Source organism: Tamandua tetradactyla, chromosome 2 (genome assembly GCF_023851605.1).
Source record: "Tamandua tetradactyla isolate mTamTet1 chromosome 2, mTamTet1.pri, whole genome shotgun sequence".
Lineage (NCBI taxonomy): Eukaryota > Metazoa > Chordata > Mammalia > Pilosa > Myrmecophagidae > Tamandua > Tamandua tetradactyla.
The window spans coordinates 68954951-68971721 of record NC_135328.1 but is presented as its reverse complement, the minus strand read 5'-3'; the positions used below and the strand labels follow the sequence as shown (position 1 = coordinate 68971721).

Sequence of the window (16771 nt, the reverse complement as noted above, 5' to 3'; positions counted from 1 at the left end):
TATTGATCAATCCATTTTCTGAACTCAAGTGTAGGTTGAATACATCATATTCCTTGTACGTTTAATACTGCCATATACTTATCCTTGTCACTCATCTCAAATGCAGTTATCAATTTGGCTGAGGCTTTCTTAAGTTTTTCTGTCTGTAGTTCTAGTTTGCTAGCTGCTGGAATGCAATATACCAGAAATAGAATGGCTTTTAAAAGGGGGAACTTATTAGGTTGTAAGTCCACAGTTCTAAGGCTGTGAAAAAGTCCTAGCTAAAGCAAGGGTATAGAAATGTCCAATCTAAGGCATCCAGGTAAAGATACCTTAGTTCAAGAAGACCGATGAAGTTCAGGATTTCTCTCTCAACTGGAAAGGCACATAGCAAACATGGTGACATCTGTTAGCTTTCTCTTCTGGCTTCTTGTTTCATGAAGCTTGCCAAGGGCATTTGCCTTCTTCATCTCTAAAGGTCTCTGGCTGTGTGGGCTCTGTAGCTCTTTCCAAAATGGTTCCCTCTTAAAGGGCTCCAGTACCCCACCTTGAATGGGTGGAGACACAACTCCATGGAAATCATCTAATCAAAAGTTACCACCCACAGTTGGGTGGGTCATATCTCCATGGATAATTTAAAAACTCCCACCCATTATGAATGAAAGAGGATTCAAGGACATGGCTTTTCTGGGGTCCACAAATTCAAATCAGGACAGTAGTTAAGCTCTTTCCCGGGGGAATTTACTTTCCAGGTACTGCTGTGTCATTCTCTGTGCTTCGGGAAGCTGAGAGAAGTTCTCCAAAAAGCATCCGTATGTGCTGGCTTTGGAAGTGTAACCCACTGATACTGGAGTACTGAAAATAATATAAACAGAATTGAGGAAATTTAGGTAGTCACTGACATTATCCACTGCAATCCACCCCTTGCACCACTCAGATCCATCAGATCTGCTTGTATCCTGCCATGGATTCTTCAGGATTGCGGCTGGTCACAAATTCTGGGGAAATAATTTGTAAGAGGAGAGTTAGGGGAAAGGCTTACTCACTATTCATTGCTCACTGCTGCTGAATTCTCACTGCTGAAGTTGTCCAGAGGCTGTAACTGGTATTTATTACCTCTCTGTTCTACAATTCCTTGTGGAATTCCTTCAGCTTCAGGTAACTTCCAGTGCTCTAGCTTGCATCTCTGAACTCCTAGTTTCAGGCCATGGTTGCTATAATGGCCTTTTTATAATTAAAACTGCTCTTAATTTGTAGCAGCAACTCTGTATCTTCAGGATGACCAGAGCCAATTCCCTCTGCTGGTGTGTTAACTCCTTTCCTTACCTGCTGATCTGCTAGCATGAGGAGCCCAAATGACCAGGAAGCATCTATAGCTTTAATTTTGGTGTGACTCTTCATGTGTCTCACTAGAAGTGTCTTCTTTCTTGGAACCACGATTTCCTGGCTTACAAAACGTATTTTTCCAAGCTTCCAGTAACCACCCCAGCAGCATATTAGGGCATTACATATGACATGAGAGCATGCCTCCATAGAGTATACTCTCATATCCAGCCTTATAATCCATCTCCCCTGGTCAAGTACTCCCTAAAGATCCATTTCCAGGCCTGTTTGCCCATTTTTTTGCTCTGTATTAGCCAAAAGAATCATTTCCTTTCCATGCTGACACTTGACCCAAGTTTTTTTTTTTATGATCTAGTGGCCAGAAGATGAAGTTGGGTAAATCTTGAGGAGGTCCAAGTGTTATCTTACAAGGCATAAGCCATCTCATCTGAGACCTCTGCATAGTCTTCAGGAAAGGGAGGAGCTGCTATACTTACCCAAATGGGGAGAGGCACTTCTGTAGAGGGGCAGTTCAGCACATCCACCCAGGTGGCTTAGTGATCCTTACATTCCAGGATCCACTCCTCCCCTATCAAGGTTCTGACTTTGGTGTAAGACACTTGGTAGGACTGCAGACTCAGCCTTCTATAAAGTTTTGCTGCTCTTAAAAGCAAGTTCTGGGTCTTCCATTTTAGCTGCCAGAGGTGAATGTCTCTTTGAATGCTGCCATGATATCTGCTGACCTTCATGCTAATACCTGAGCCTGTCATCAGTAGTGTACTGGTGAATGTTTAAAAACTGGCTATCTGAAAGAAAAAGAGAGAGAGAGAGGGAAGTCCTTGATTTGTAGTATTTGCCAATTTCCTTGATTTAAATACCCCCACCATACCTAATTTCAGGATACCAACAAAAAGTCATTGAATGAGGAGTTGGGGGAAGATGAACAGTACATAGCATACCATTATACAGCATTTCTCCCATATACATACATTGACTGTAAATAAACTTGAGAATAGATCTTTATACAATAATTAGGAAATGACATTTTGAGTATTATCTTATTTTAAAATATACTATAAGTGCATTTATATAATTTAATTATTAATAATAGCTGTGTTTAACACCTGGCAAGTAAAATTCATATAAACTTATTAATCAGCACTGTGAACCAGGACAAGCTAGCTCTAATCCACCACTGCTTCCCCACTGGCAGGACTTTGAGGGTTCCTCAGAGGACTTGGTCCTCTGTAATAGTCAGCAGTGACTGGAGGCAACAGTTTCACTTCACTCTGGAAAGATGTAAACAATTTTTAGCCATGCTCAGTAAACATTTAAAACTAGAACAGAGACTTGCCCTAGATTCAATACTCTTACCCCCAGTCTACCCTTCTGGAAACGAACTTTTTCTGTAGTCTGTAAGCTCTTTCCAAATTTTCTTCTCTGCATTTAATTGGTATACGGAACCCCAGCTTGTGAGTAGAATGATGGAAAACAATGCAAATATTTCTCCTATCTTAGTAGACCACTGTCATGCTGGGTTGATTATCTAAAGATTTTTAAAATAGCTTAAAACCTTCAAATCATTTACTGACTCTAAGATAAACAGACTCCGCAAGCCCCCTATTAGTCATGGTTCTCTAGAGAAATGGAACCAACAGAAGATATGTGTAAATATGAGATTTATAAAAGTGTCTCATGTAACCGTGAGGGCAGAAGAGTCCAAAATATGTAGGGCAGGTCGTAAGCTGGCATTTCCATCGAAGGTCCTCTATGAACTCCTGGGAGAGGCTGACTAATTGAAGCAGCAAGAGATTGTCTCTTCTGAATCCTCCTTAAAAGCCTTCAGGTGATTAGATTAAGTATCACTCATTGCAGAAAACACTCCCCTTAGCCAAATATATATGTAATCAGCTGTGGATACAACCTATATGCTCATGATTTAAGTCCATGAAATGTCCTCACAGCAACAGATAGGCCAGTGCTTGCTTGAGCAGACAACTAGACACCATCCTCTGGCCAAGTTGACACAAGAAGCTGACCATCACAGTCCATCCCTTGTCAACTTGGCAGCTATAGACATCACCTTAAACCATGCTTAATCTCTAAATGGAAAACAACAACAGACATGTTTTTTCCTCACATAACAATACTCAACTGTCCTGCATATAACTGGAAATACACTAAATCTTTCCAGAATAGGGTGCAAGTCCTTGGGTCACTCTTGAACTTCATATCCTATGACTTAAATACTATAACGTGAACAATACAACTTATGTCATATAATAAAAGGAATAAAATAGAAAGGAAAACAAAGGTATTTGCTTTATGTATTGTGCTGGTTTGAAAGGATTATTTACTATAGAAAAGTCACATTTTAATCCTGATCCAATCAGTGGGAGCAACCATTTATTTTAATCCCTATTCAACAATGAAGGTTGGAATCTTTTGATTAGATTATCTCTATGGGGATGTGACATACCCAGTTGTGCATATTAACTTTTTCATTAGCTAGAGATATGACTCCACCCATTCCAGGTAGGTCTTGATTAGTTTACTGGAATCCTTTGAAAGAGGCAGCATTTTGGAGAGAACAAGAGAGCCATGAGAGGACAGAGCCATTGGAAACACAAGAGCCCTTGCAACCAGAGACCTTTGGAGATGAAGAAGGAAAATGCCCCTGGAGGAGCTTCATGAAACAAGAAACCTGGAGAGAAAGCTAGAAGATGCCATTTTTGCTGTGTGCCTTTCCAATTGAGAGAAACCCTGAACTTCATTGGCCTTTCTTGAGTGAAGGTAACCTCTTGTTGGTGCCTTAATTTGGACATTTTCATAGACTTGCTTTATTTGGGTCATTTTCATGGCCATATGTAAACTTGCAACTCAATAAATTCCCCCTTTTAAAAGTGTGTATATCACATTCTGGCAGCTAGCAAACTAGAACATGTATAAATACGTGGATACTAATTACAAACCAAGGAAGAAATCTTCATACCATTACAGTTCTCATTTCTGTAACTGATCATGTGGTCATTGTTCATATTTACTGCTACAGCTTCCACTACCCATTTCATGCTCCCTTTACCCTCAGCAAGCACCTCAGCTGGCTGTGGTTCTTTGCCTGATTAGGTGACCCAAACCTTCATTCCTGAAGTTTCTGAGTCATTGGTAGTTCTGCCAGAATTGGGTTGTTGCAGTTTTCTATTGGCTTTAATCATGGGGCATGGTTGTACTAGGAGACATCCTAAGGGATCTCCTATATTACAGGAAAACTCTTCTTTACCTCCATTGTGTGGTTGCAGTCCTATTTTCCCTTGATACTCAGGGTCAATCACCCCAGCCAGTAAAGTAATCCCCTTGTTTGCCTGTTGACCCAGGGGCGTGAGTAGCCTAAAGTGACCAGGTGGCAGTCTTAGATTCCAGTTCAATGGAATCATTGTTTCTCCTGGTAGAAGCACTCCTCCTTCTGCAACTAAAACCTATAGACCAGTAAAGCTTAAGGTTGCAGGGACAGGAAGCAAAACTTTTCTCAGTGGATCACTAGGGGCGATGGTGAGTGGTGCCACTCCCATTTCCACCTCTTGATTCCTGGACCTGTGATTCCTGACTAGGAGAAACAGTACCATAGATTGGGCACTGATTCAGAGCATACACAGCCTCCTGCAGAACATTGCCCGAGCCCTGCAAGGTATGCCACCTAGTGGGCACCATAATTGGATTTTCAAAAGGCCTTTCTAGCAACCCAGCTGCCTCTGGATGATGCAAAACATGGAAGACCAGAGAATTCCATGAGCATGAGCTCATTCCTGCACTTCATTTGCTATGAAGTGGGTTCCTTAAACAACAGCAATGCTGAGTGGAATACTATTAAGGTGAATAAAGCATTCCATAAGTCCATGCATGGTAGTTTTGGCAGAAGCATTGCATATGAGAAGGCAAACCCATATCCAGAGTATGTGTCTATTACATTCAGGACAAATTGCTGCCCCTTCCTTGATGAAAGTGGTTGTCATGGTCAGGTTCATGTGTCAACTTGGCCAAGTAGTGGTACCTGTTTGTCTGGTTGGGCAAGTGCTGGCCTGTCTGTTGCGATGAGGACATTTCATAGAATTAAATAATGATCATGTCAGCTGCATCCACAGCTGATTCTATTTGTAATCAGCCAAAGGAGAGTGTCTTCTGTGATGAGTGATTCTTAATCTAATCACTGGAGGCCTTTTAAGGAGGATTCAGAAGAAACAGGCCTTCTTCCTTCTTCTGCTGGTGAGCCTCTCCTGTGGAGTTCGTCCAGACCCTCCATTGGAATCGTCGGATTCACAGCTTGCCCTATGGATTTTGGACTTTGCGTTCCTGCGATAACGTGAGACACTTTTATAAATTTTATATTTGCGAGTGTTCCCTGCTGATTCTGTTTCTCTAGAGAATCCTAACTAACACAGTGGTCCAATGTAATCAGCCTACCAATATTATCCCACATCTTTAATATCCATTTCCATACATATTCCCCTGATTTCTGTCTAAATAAATTGGAAAATTCATGCAATTTTTTTGGAGTATAGTGTACCATCTCGTGAGTGAACACTTTGTACCTCACCTTTCGTGGGCCTGTTGGGACTTTAGTTATAGGTCTGGAAGAAAAGAGGTGGTGGAGGTGGGTCATAAAAAGAATTAGAAGCATCTTTCAAGCCAATTACCTCAGGGCATTCCTTTGCAGTTTCATTTGGTGAAATGATTAATTGCTCCAGACAGTGGAGCGAGGGCTGTTTCTCCATGGGAGGTAGTTAATGTGCCTCACAGGCACTGAAAGGTTAATCTCTTTAGGTAATGGTTGGACCTCTGGTTCCACAGGGTGGTCTGTAGGTCATGAAGCCATTTCCTCAAGGCAGGCTGGACCTTGGGTAGCTCTTTCCTCACAGCAGGCTGGAGATGAGGCAGCTATGTCCTCAGGGCAGACTGTTACAGGTTTATCCAGAAAAGACACAGCACAATCTAGGGTTTCAATGTCTCCATGGCCATCTGTTCTAGTTTGCTAGCTGCTGGAATGCAACACACCAGAGATGGATTGGCTTTTAATAAAAGGGGATTTATTTTGTTGGTTCTTCAGAGGAAAGGCAGCCAACTTTCCACTGAGGTTCTTTCTTACGTGGAAGGCACAAGATGGTCTCTGCTGGTCTTCTCTCCAGGCCCCTGGGTTCCAACAACTTTCCCTGGGGTGACTTCTTTCTGCATCTCCAAAGGCCTGGGCTGAGCTGCTAGTACTGAGATGAGGAATGCTGAGCTGCTTAGCAGTGCTACCTTGCAATCTCTCATTTAAGCACCAGCCAATTAAGTCAAACATCACTCATTGCAGCAGACACGCCTCCTAGCTGACTGCAGATGTAATTGTCAACAGATGAGGTTCACATACCGTTGGCTTATGTCTGCAGCAACAAGATTAGGTATGTTCACCTGGCCAAGTTGACAACTGAATCTAACTAACACACCATCATTATCAATCCATATGTTGCCATTCGATTTTCCAGGGTCCCACTCCTTTCCAATCAATGGCCTCACTTTACTAGCTGATACCCTGCAAGATTGAGATTTCAGTTTATGTTATAAATCCCCTATTGTAATAATGAAACCCTGGGCCTGATTTTCAAAGATCTCAAGCATATGGCTACAAGAAATAAGATTTTCCTTCAGAGCAGTCACATAGACTTTTACATCTTTCATAAGGTACGTAAGCTGCAAATTTGAAGCCTTTAGCTCATCCTTTTCTTTTTCTTTTATAACTGTATCCAGCATATCTAAGAACAACCAGCCAACATCATTATACCTTTTAACTCCACAAAACTCATTAGTACCCTTGAGTCTAATCAGAGTAGAAAACCAAGTACAAAAATCCATTTTTAAGATTCTGTTTCTTAAGAACCACTTTTAATACCAAGCTGGGTTCTCTAGAGAAACAGAACCAACATGAAATATCTGTAAATATGAGACTTATAAAAGTGTCTTATGCAATTGTGAGGATGTTAGAGTCCAAAAACTGTAGGGCAGGCCATGAGCTAGCAGCTCCAATGAAGGTCCTCAATGAATTCCCAGGAGAGGCTGGCTAGCTGAACTCGAAAGGAGGAGTCTCTTTTCTGAATTCTCCTTAAAAGCCTTAAGGTGATTAGATTAAGCATCACTCATCACAGAAGGCACTTCCTTTAGCCAATTGCAGATGTAATCAGCCATGGATGTAACCAGTGTGCTCAAGATTTAAGTCCATGAAATGTCCTCACAGCAACAGATAGGCCAGTGCTTGCTTGACCAGACAACTGGGCACCATCACCTGGCCAAGTTGACATTTGAACCTGACCATCATAGGCCCTCCATGATCCTTTCCTTCTGTTACCCATGCTTCTGTGTAAGTCCTTCCTTTCAGTGTGGGTAGGACCAGTGACTTGCCTCTATCTAACAGAATAATGCAAAAGTAGGCTGGCACCTCTGTGATAATATTACGTAAGATTGTAACTTCTGCCTTGCAGGCTGACTCCCTTCTGCTAATTTTAATGAAGTAAGTTGCCATTGGAGAGGTCTCTGTGGCAAGAAACTGAAAGTAGCCACCAGCCAAAAGCCAACAAAGAACTGAGAACTTCAGTTCAGTAGCACGTGAGGAAGTAAATCCTGCCAACAACCACATGAACTTGAGAGTGGATTCTTCCCCTGGAGAGTCTTCAGGTGAGACCCGGCTCCCACTTATACCTTGGTAGAAGCCTTATGTGAGATCCTGAAACATGGGACACAGTTAAGCCCTGCCTGGATTCCTGACCCACAGAAAATATGAGGTAATAAATGTGTATTGTTTTAAACTACTGAATTTGTGATAAGATGTTAAACATCAATAAATAACTAATACAATAGCACTCAGACTTGAGAGTAGATAAGTAGTGGTACTCAAACTTAAGGGTACATAAAAATCACCTGAGAGGCTTGAGTAAAATGTAAGCTACTAAATCCCACTACCAGAGATTCTGAAGCAATAGTTCTGGGATGAGGCACAGCAACCTGTCCCTTTAACTAGCACCTTTGGTGATTTTGAGACAGGTAATCAGTCTCCTTGCTGTATTTTTTTAGAATATTTTTATTGGCACATCTTTACATGCATACAGTCCTACATGAAATACAATCAATGGCTCACAATATCATCACATAGTTGTGTACTCATCACCATAATCATTTCTTAGAACATTTGCATCACTTCAGAGAAATAAAAATAAAAAATAAAAAACTCAAACATCCAATTCCCTTACCCCTCCCTCATTGACCACTAGTATTTCCATCTACCTAATTTATTTTATACCTTGTCCCCCCTACCATTTATTTATTTATTTTTTATCCATATTTTTTTACTCATCTGTCCATACCGTGGATAAAAGGAACCTCAGACACAAGGTTTTCACAATCCCACAGTCACGTTGTAAAAGTTATGTCTTTCTATACAATTGTCTTCAAGAATCAAGGCAACTGGGGTGCACGGGTGGTTCAGTGGGAGAATGCTTGCCTTACATGCAGGAGACCTGGGTTTGATTCCCAGACCATGCATTCCCCCCACCCCCGAAAAAAAATAAAGAATCAAGGCAACTGGAACACATCTCAACAGTTTCAGGCTTTCTAAATTCCATAATGCTGGGTCACAGCTCACCCTGGGAGTTCTGTCTCACATTGCCAGGGACATTTACACCCCTGGGAATCATTTCCCATGTAGTGGGGAGGGCAGAGAGTTCACCTGCTGAGTTGGCTTAGAGAGAGGCCACATCTGAGCAACAAAAGAGGTTCTCTGGGGGTGACACAGGCATAATTTAAAGTAGACTTAGCCTATCCTTTGCAGGAATACATTTTATAGGGGTAAACCCCAAGATTGAGGGCTTGGCCTATTGATTTTGTTCCCACTGCTTACGAGTATGTCAGAAATTCTCCAAATGGGGAAGTTGAATATTTCATCCTTTCTCCCCAGTCCCCCAGCGGGAAGTTGCAAATGCTTTATTCACTGCCCAAATTACTCTGGGATATATCAGGGCATCACCCTAACCTGGACAAACCAACAAAATCTCACACCCTATTCAAGATTCCATGTGGTGTTCAACTAAATTGACTATACAGGTTAAATTAGGCAATGTGTTATCCAAAATATAAGCTTTGCACCAAACAAACATCTCTCTCTTTGATCTCACACAGAAGTTGAAGTTTTAACATTTGAACGTTGTCATCCTTTACCCTGTATTCTGATCTATTCCAGTCCTATCCAGACCAGCATCCTTCATATCTCTAATCAAAGTCTGATCCCTTTTTCAACAGTTCCTGCATGGGGTAGTGCTGACTGTCATAGCTTCAGTACTCTAATTCTGAGTCTCAGGTGTCATATAAATGTCTGAAGTTTCTGGGAATGATCAGGTTATAGATAAACAGCTCAGTATCTCAGAATTTAGAAATAACAGTTATAGCTGCTGAATATATGTGGCTGTTGTAAGAGCTTACAATCTGTACAGTAAGCCGCAACCTGATAACCCATGCTTTTGACTTCAGTTCACTGAGTTTTTATATTATAATTAGTCCAAATGAGTGAGACATAATATTTGTTTTTTATGTTTGTTTCTGACATTTCATTCAACATGCTGTCCTCAAGGTTCATTCACCTGGTTGCATGCCTCATAATTTAGTCCATTGTATGTATATACCATAGTTCCCCCTTCCTTTCCTCAGTCAACATACCCTTAGTCCACTTCCATCTATTGCAATCATGAACACTGCCATCATAAATCCCAGTGGGCAGATGTCCATTCATCGCCTTACTCTCAGTTCCTCCAAGTATATACCTAGCAACAGGATTTCAGGATCATGTGGCATCCCTACCCCTAGCCTCCTATGAAACCACCACACTGCCCTCTGGAGGGGCTGCACCACTCTGCTTCCCTACTGACAGTGAATAGGTACATGTCTTCACATTTTCTCCAGCACTTGTTCATTTTTTAAAACTTTTTTAAATTGTGAAATGTAACAAATATACAAAAAAGCAATACATTTCCAAGTACATTCAACAAGTAATTATAGAACATATTTTAAAGTTTGATATGGGTTCCACAATTTTTCATTTTTTCTTCTAGCTGCTCCAAGACACTGGAGACCAAAAGAAGTATCAATGATTCAGCAGTCATACTTATTTGTTAAATCCTATCTTCTCTGTACACTCCTCCTTTATTCCTCTTTTTTTTGTGTGTGAAAAATAACATATACAAAACAATAAATTTCAAAGTATATCCAACAATTATTTGTAGAACAGATTTCAGAGTTTGATATGGGTTATAATTCCACAATTTTAGTTTTTATTTCTAGCTGCTCTGAGGTACTGGAGCCTACAAGAAATATTAATATGATCATTCAGCACCCATACTCATTTGTTAAACCCTATCCTCTCTGTATAACTCCACCATCACCTTTGATCTTTCTCCCACTCTTTAGGAGTGTTTGGGCTATGCCCATTCTAACTTTTTCATGTTGGAAGGGGCTGTCAATAATATGGGATAGGGGGATGGCACTAGTTGATGTTTTGGAAAGGCTTGCCCCTCTGCATTTCAGGACCCATCTGGAGATTGTAGGTTTCTGGAAAGTTACCCTAGTGCATGGAACCTTTGTAGAATATTATATAATGCCCTGGGTATTCTTTAGACTTGGCAGGAGTGGTTTGGTTTGGGTTTGGCAAGTTATGATAGGTAGCAGTGTCTAACAGAAGCTTGCATAAGAGTGACCTCCAGAGTAGGCTCTCAACTCTAACTGAACTCTCTCAGCCACTGAGAACTTATTTGTTACACTTTTTTCCCCTTTTGGTCAGGATGGCATTGCTGGTCCCACAGTGCCAGGGCCAGTCTCATCCCTGGAAGTCATCACCCATGCCACCAGCGAGACTTTCATCCCTTAATGTCATGTCCTACATGAGGGGGAGGGCAATGATTTCACTTCCAGAGTTGGGCTTAGAGAGACAGTGGCCACATCTGAGCAACAAAAGAGATCCTCCAGAGATGTCTCTTAGGCATACCTATAGGTAGGGTAAGCTTCTCTGCTACCTACATAAGCTTCACAAGAGAAAGCCTCAAGATTAAGGGCTTGGCCCTGAATGAATATGGAAAGTTGTAGGTTAGAGAAAGTGAACTTTGTTTGTTGTAGTCATTGCTGAATGGAAAGTTGTAAGTATATAAAAGTGAATTCTGTCATAGTCAATGCTGACTAAAAATTTGATAAGCTTTTTTATAATATTTTTAAGAATAAGCTTTTGTATCAAACCATGTATTCAGATAAAACTAATGTTTAATTTGCTCTCTGTTAAAATAATGTGAATTGTTAGTCTACTCTTAATAAAGAGTTACAAAAAGTTTTTCTTAGTCATCTGAATGCTCTATTAGGGAGACAAATGTTTAATATCAGGATTATATCCTTGTTAATGTTGATGTTGACCTTATTGATCCTTTATTTCAAAATATTAGTCTTCTTTTAAGGAAAACTGTTACAAAGGATTTTGTTCTTTCACTTTGTAAAAGTAAGGTGCCAAAATAGTTTAGCGTATTACTATAAGAGGTGTTTGGGAAGTATTACAGTGGTTAAAAAGGATTTTCTATTCCTTCATTAGCTATCATTTCAATTTGCATAGGTGAAATGTTATTCATATATTTAGAGAGTACACTAAATTCCTAAAAACTTGAAAAAAAAAGATTAAGGGCTTGACCTATTGATTTGGATATCCTTAACATTTTGGCACAGTATCAGAGATTTCTCCCATGGTAAAGTTTAATAGTTCCATATTTTTTCTCTCATCCCTCAAGGGACTTTTCCAATACTTTTTGAATAGCTGTTTAATATACTCTGCGATGTATCCAGGCATTACATTAAGCTATACAAGATTAAAGACCCTCATTCTTATTCTGGGCTCCCTTTGTCTGGATTGTTTAAATGATCTATCCAGAAAGGTTGAGTTCGATTATGTGCTACAGAAAATTTAGATTCTGGGCAAAATAAACCTTTATTCCTTTGGTCTCAAAGAGTCAATGAAGTTCTACAATACAGGCAACATCTTCCTTATCCCTGAATTCTGAATTACCTTAATCCTGACCTGGTCAGCTTTATTCTTTTCTCTAAATGTCAGGTTATACATATAGAAAACAGGCCTTCAGAATCCAGAAATAGCAATTACTGCTCTGGACTAAACGTGACTGCTATAAGAACTTATGATCTAGGCCCCTGTTTTCTTATGAGTAGTTTCTAAATGCTATCATTCAATAATTGCTCTTTTGTTTCTGGTTTATTTTGCCTTACCAAGTGTTCCACAGGTTCATTCACAATGTTGCATGCCTCACAACTTTGTTCCTTTCTGTAACATTCTCAATTTTAGATAATTTCATTATTCCCAAGAGAAGGATAGCCAAAAACACAACCTCACCAAATAGAAAATTCAGTCTTCCCCTAACTCTTGTTCCTCCCCCCGTTATGACCCCTGGTATTGCTACGGTATTGTTGATGTTTTCCTGTTGAACATATCCCATAGCATGCAACAGCATTTCCCCCTACATCCTGAAATTGGACACCTTTTGTCCAAGATTCATACCTTTACAGTAATTCATGCAAGAACTTATTTAGTTTTGTAGTGTTAATCAGTGGAACACATGAGTCTATACAACCTCTTTTAATTATATGCACCTTCAATATTGTAATATAACTTATAGACCCACTAGAGAAATGCCTTCATTTCTGTCTATTCCCTTACATTTGAATTCAACCTTATTAGCTAACTATTCATTCATCTCAAGCTTCTGTATATCTCTAGGCCCCCTATATTCTGTATTATAAGCCTCTGATTTCACCAGTACCATGGTCATAAGAGTGGAATCATAGAGTATCTATCCTTTTGTGTATAACTTATTTCACTCAGCATTATATCCTCAAGGCTCATCCATCTTGTCATGTGCTTCAGGACATCATTTCATCTTACTGTTGCATAATATTTCATCATAGGTATATACCATATTTTGTTAATCCACTCAACAGTTGATGAACACTTGGATTGTGTCCATCTTTTGTTGATTGTGAATAATGCTGCTATGAACATTGGAGTGCAAGTGTCTGTTTGTGTCACTGCTTTTAGCTCTTCTGGGTATATACCGAATTGTGGTATTGCCAGGTCATAGGGCTACTTGATATTTAGTTTTCTGAGGAACTGGCAGACTGTCTCCCATAGTGGCTGTACCATTATATATTTCCAACAGCAGTACATAAGTGTCCAAATTTCTCCACATCCTCTCCAACAATTGTAGTTTCCTGTTTGCTTAATAGCAGCTGCTCTAGTTTGCTAGCTGCCAGAATGCAATATACTAGAAATCGAACAGCTTTTAAAAAGGGGAATTTAATAAGTTGCTAGTTTACAGTTCTAAGGCTGTGAAATTGTCCAAATTAAAACAAGTTTGTAGGAATGTTCATAAGGCATCCAAGGAAAGATACCTTTGTTCAAGAAGGCTGATGACATCAGCATTTCTCTCTTAGCTGGAAAAGCACATGGCAAACATGGTGATGTCTGTTAGCTTTCTCTCCTGGCCTCTAGTTTCGTGAAGGTCCCAGGAAGGTGTTTTCCTTCTTCATCTCCAAAGGTCACTGGCTGGTTGAATCTGCAGTTCTCTCATCCTTCAGTCATGGTTTTGTGGTTCTCTCCTTGTTCTGAAAAGGTCGCTCACTGGTGGACTCTCTGCTTCATGGTTCTGCAGCATTCTCTGTTTTCTCAGAATCTCCAGCTTTCTCCAAAATGTTTGCTGTTTTATAGGATTCCAGTAAGCTAATCAAGACCCACCCAAATGAGTGGAGTCATGTCTCCATGTAATCAAGTTTGATACCCACAACTGATTGAGTCACATCTCCATGGAGTTAACTCAGTCAAGTTTCCAACCTATAGTACTGTTCTAGTTTGCTAGCTGCCAGAATGCAACACACCAGAGATGGATTGGCTTTTAATTAAAAGGGGGTTTATTTCATTAGTTCTTCAGAGGAAAGGCAGCTAACTTTCAACTGAGGTTCTTTCTTACGTGGGAAGGCACAGGGTGATCTCTGCCGGCCTTCTCTCCAGGCCTCTGGGTTCCAACAGCTTTTCCTGGGGTGATTTCTTTCTGCATCTCCAAAGGGCTGGGCTGAGCTGTGAGTGCTGAGACCTCTCATTTAAGCACAAGCCAATTCATTCATTGCAGCAGGCATGCCTTCTAGTCAACTGCAGATGTAATCAACAACAGATGAGGTTCACATGCCATTGGCTCACATCCACAGCAACAGAATGCGGCACCTTCACCTGGCCAAGTTGACACCTGAATCTAACTACCACAAGTACTGAATGAGGATTAGAAGAAACTGTTGCTCCCACAAGATTGATTAAGATTAAAACATGCCTTTTCTAGGATACATAAATCCTTTCAAACCAGCACATTCCACCCTCTGTACCCTAAAAAAGACATTTTTTCCCCATATACAAAATACATTCATTCCATAACAATATCAGAAAACCTTAAACCATTTCAGTAAGAATACACATACAAGTTTAAAACCAGAACAAAGTCAGTTACAGGCATGGTCTGTCCTAAAGCAAAATTTTCCTCTGGTTCTGGACCTGTAAAACTCAGAACAAGTCATTTGCTGCCACCATACAAAGGAAGAACAGTCATAGGATATATATACCCATTTCCATAGGGAGGAAGGAACACAGAGATCACCAGATCTAAGCAGTTTCAAAAATCTACAGGGCAAAGTCCATTAGATTTTGAAGTCTGAGAGTCATTTATCTTCAAGGTTTTAGAAAGTGTCAGTCCCACCCTTTCCAAGGGCCTACATAGTGGCCCACCTCTCTCCAAATGCAACCTTGGGGTACATTAGAGAGATCACCCCTTTCTTGGCTCCACCCTCTCCAAGCATCGGGGCTGCACCCAGGCTCTCTGCTATCTCCAGGGCACCACTCAACTCTACCATGTGGTGGCAGCCAGGCCCTCCCCAAATCCCAAGGAATGTGCTCCACCCTCTCCAAGGCCTGAGGTGGCACGACTCTTCCACTGCAATGATGTGAAGGCCCATCTTCTGCCTTTGGGGAAAACTCACCCTCTCCATGTACTTGGGTGGGTCCGCTCTTCTTACCTGAGGCTTTTTGACTTCAGACCCCAGACTCCGTGGCTTTATTTCTGAAGTTATTTTTCCTCCAATGTTTCCCTTCTCTGTCCCTCTCAGTACCAACCAGTAGTGGTTCTCTTTATACAGATCCCACAACACTCTTGTTGGCTTTTTATGCAGTAGCCCTGGATCATGCCCATCAGACAAAAAGAATTTCCACAAATCCTTCCTGGATAACTTCATGTCCAATCCTGGCCTTCTCTGAAGTGGCTGACTGGTTCCACATCTGGCCAAATCCTCATGTGGGGCACTTTTCTCTGGGGTCTCACTTCTTGGGAGCCCAGAGTTTTCCAGAATTCTGGTTTCTTTGTACCCAAGAGTTCAATTCTCAGCTTATCTCTTTCCTGTCACATTTCACTATAAACTGCAAGGAGAAACTAGGCTGCACTTTCCACATTTAATTTTGAAATCTCCTCTGCTAAATATCCAAGTTTATGGATTTTAAAATCTTCCCTGCAACCAAAGCTACTAGTCAATTTTGCAAGATTATGTGCCACTTTAAAACAAGGATCACCTTTCTTCCAGTCTATAGTAACATGTGCCTCATTTCTTTATCAGAAGTGTCTTATAGAGTCCACATTTCTACTAAGATTCTCTTCAAAGCATTCTAGGCCTTCTCTATCAAGTTTCTCACAACTCCTCCAAAATCTTCCCCTTATACATTTAAAAAGCTGTCCCAACATGTTTGGTATGTGCAAACCACAGCAGCACCCTACTCCTCTGGTACCAAAATCTGTTCTAATTTGCTAGCTGCTGGAATGTAATATACCAGAAATGGAATAGTTTTAAAAAGGGGAATTTAGTAAGCTGCTAGTTACAGTTCTAAGGCTTTGAAATTGTCCAAATTAAAACAAATCTATAGGAATGTCCAATCTAAGGTATCCAAGGAACAATATCTTGATTCAAGAATGCCTATGACATTCAGGGTTTCTCTCTCAGCTGGAAGGGCACATGGCAAACATGGCAGCATCTGCTAGCTTTCCCTACAGGCCTCTTGTTTCATGAAGCAACCCAGGAGGCATTTTGTTCTTCATCTCCAGTGGTCACTGGCTGGTGGACTCTCTGCTTCATGGCTCTGTACTGTTTTCTGCTCTCTCAGAATCTCCAGCTTTCTCCAAAATGTTTCCTCTTTTATATGATTTCAGTAAGCTCATCAAGCTGCACCTGAATGGATGCAGTCATGTCTCCATGTAATCAGGTTTGATACCCATAATTGATTGAGTCACAGCTCCCTGGAGATAACTCAATCAAGTTTCCAACCTATAGT

General features: G+C 40.7%; 1 non-coding gene across 1 annotated transcript; it reads left to right on the top strand.

The window, feature by feature from the left end:
* The first annotated feature begins 8797 nt into the window (after positions 1–8797).
* On the top strand, positions 8798–8868 carry TRNAV-UAC (transfer RNA valine (anticodon UAC)). The gene has a single exon. It is a non-coding gene; the product is annotated as a tRNA-Val (tRNA).
* Positions 8869–16771: the final 7903 nt, after the last annotated feature.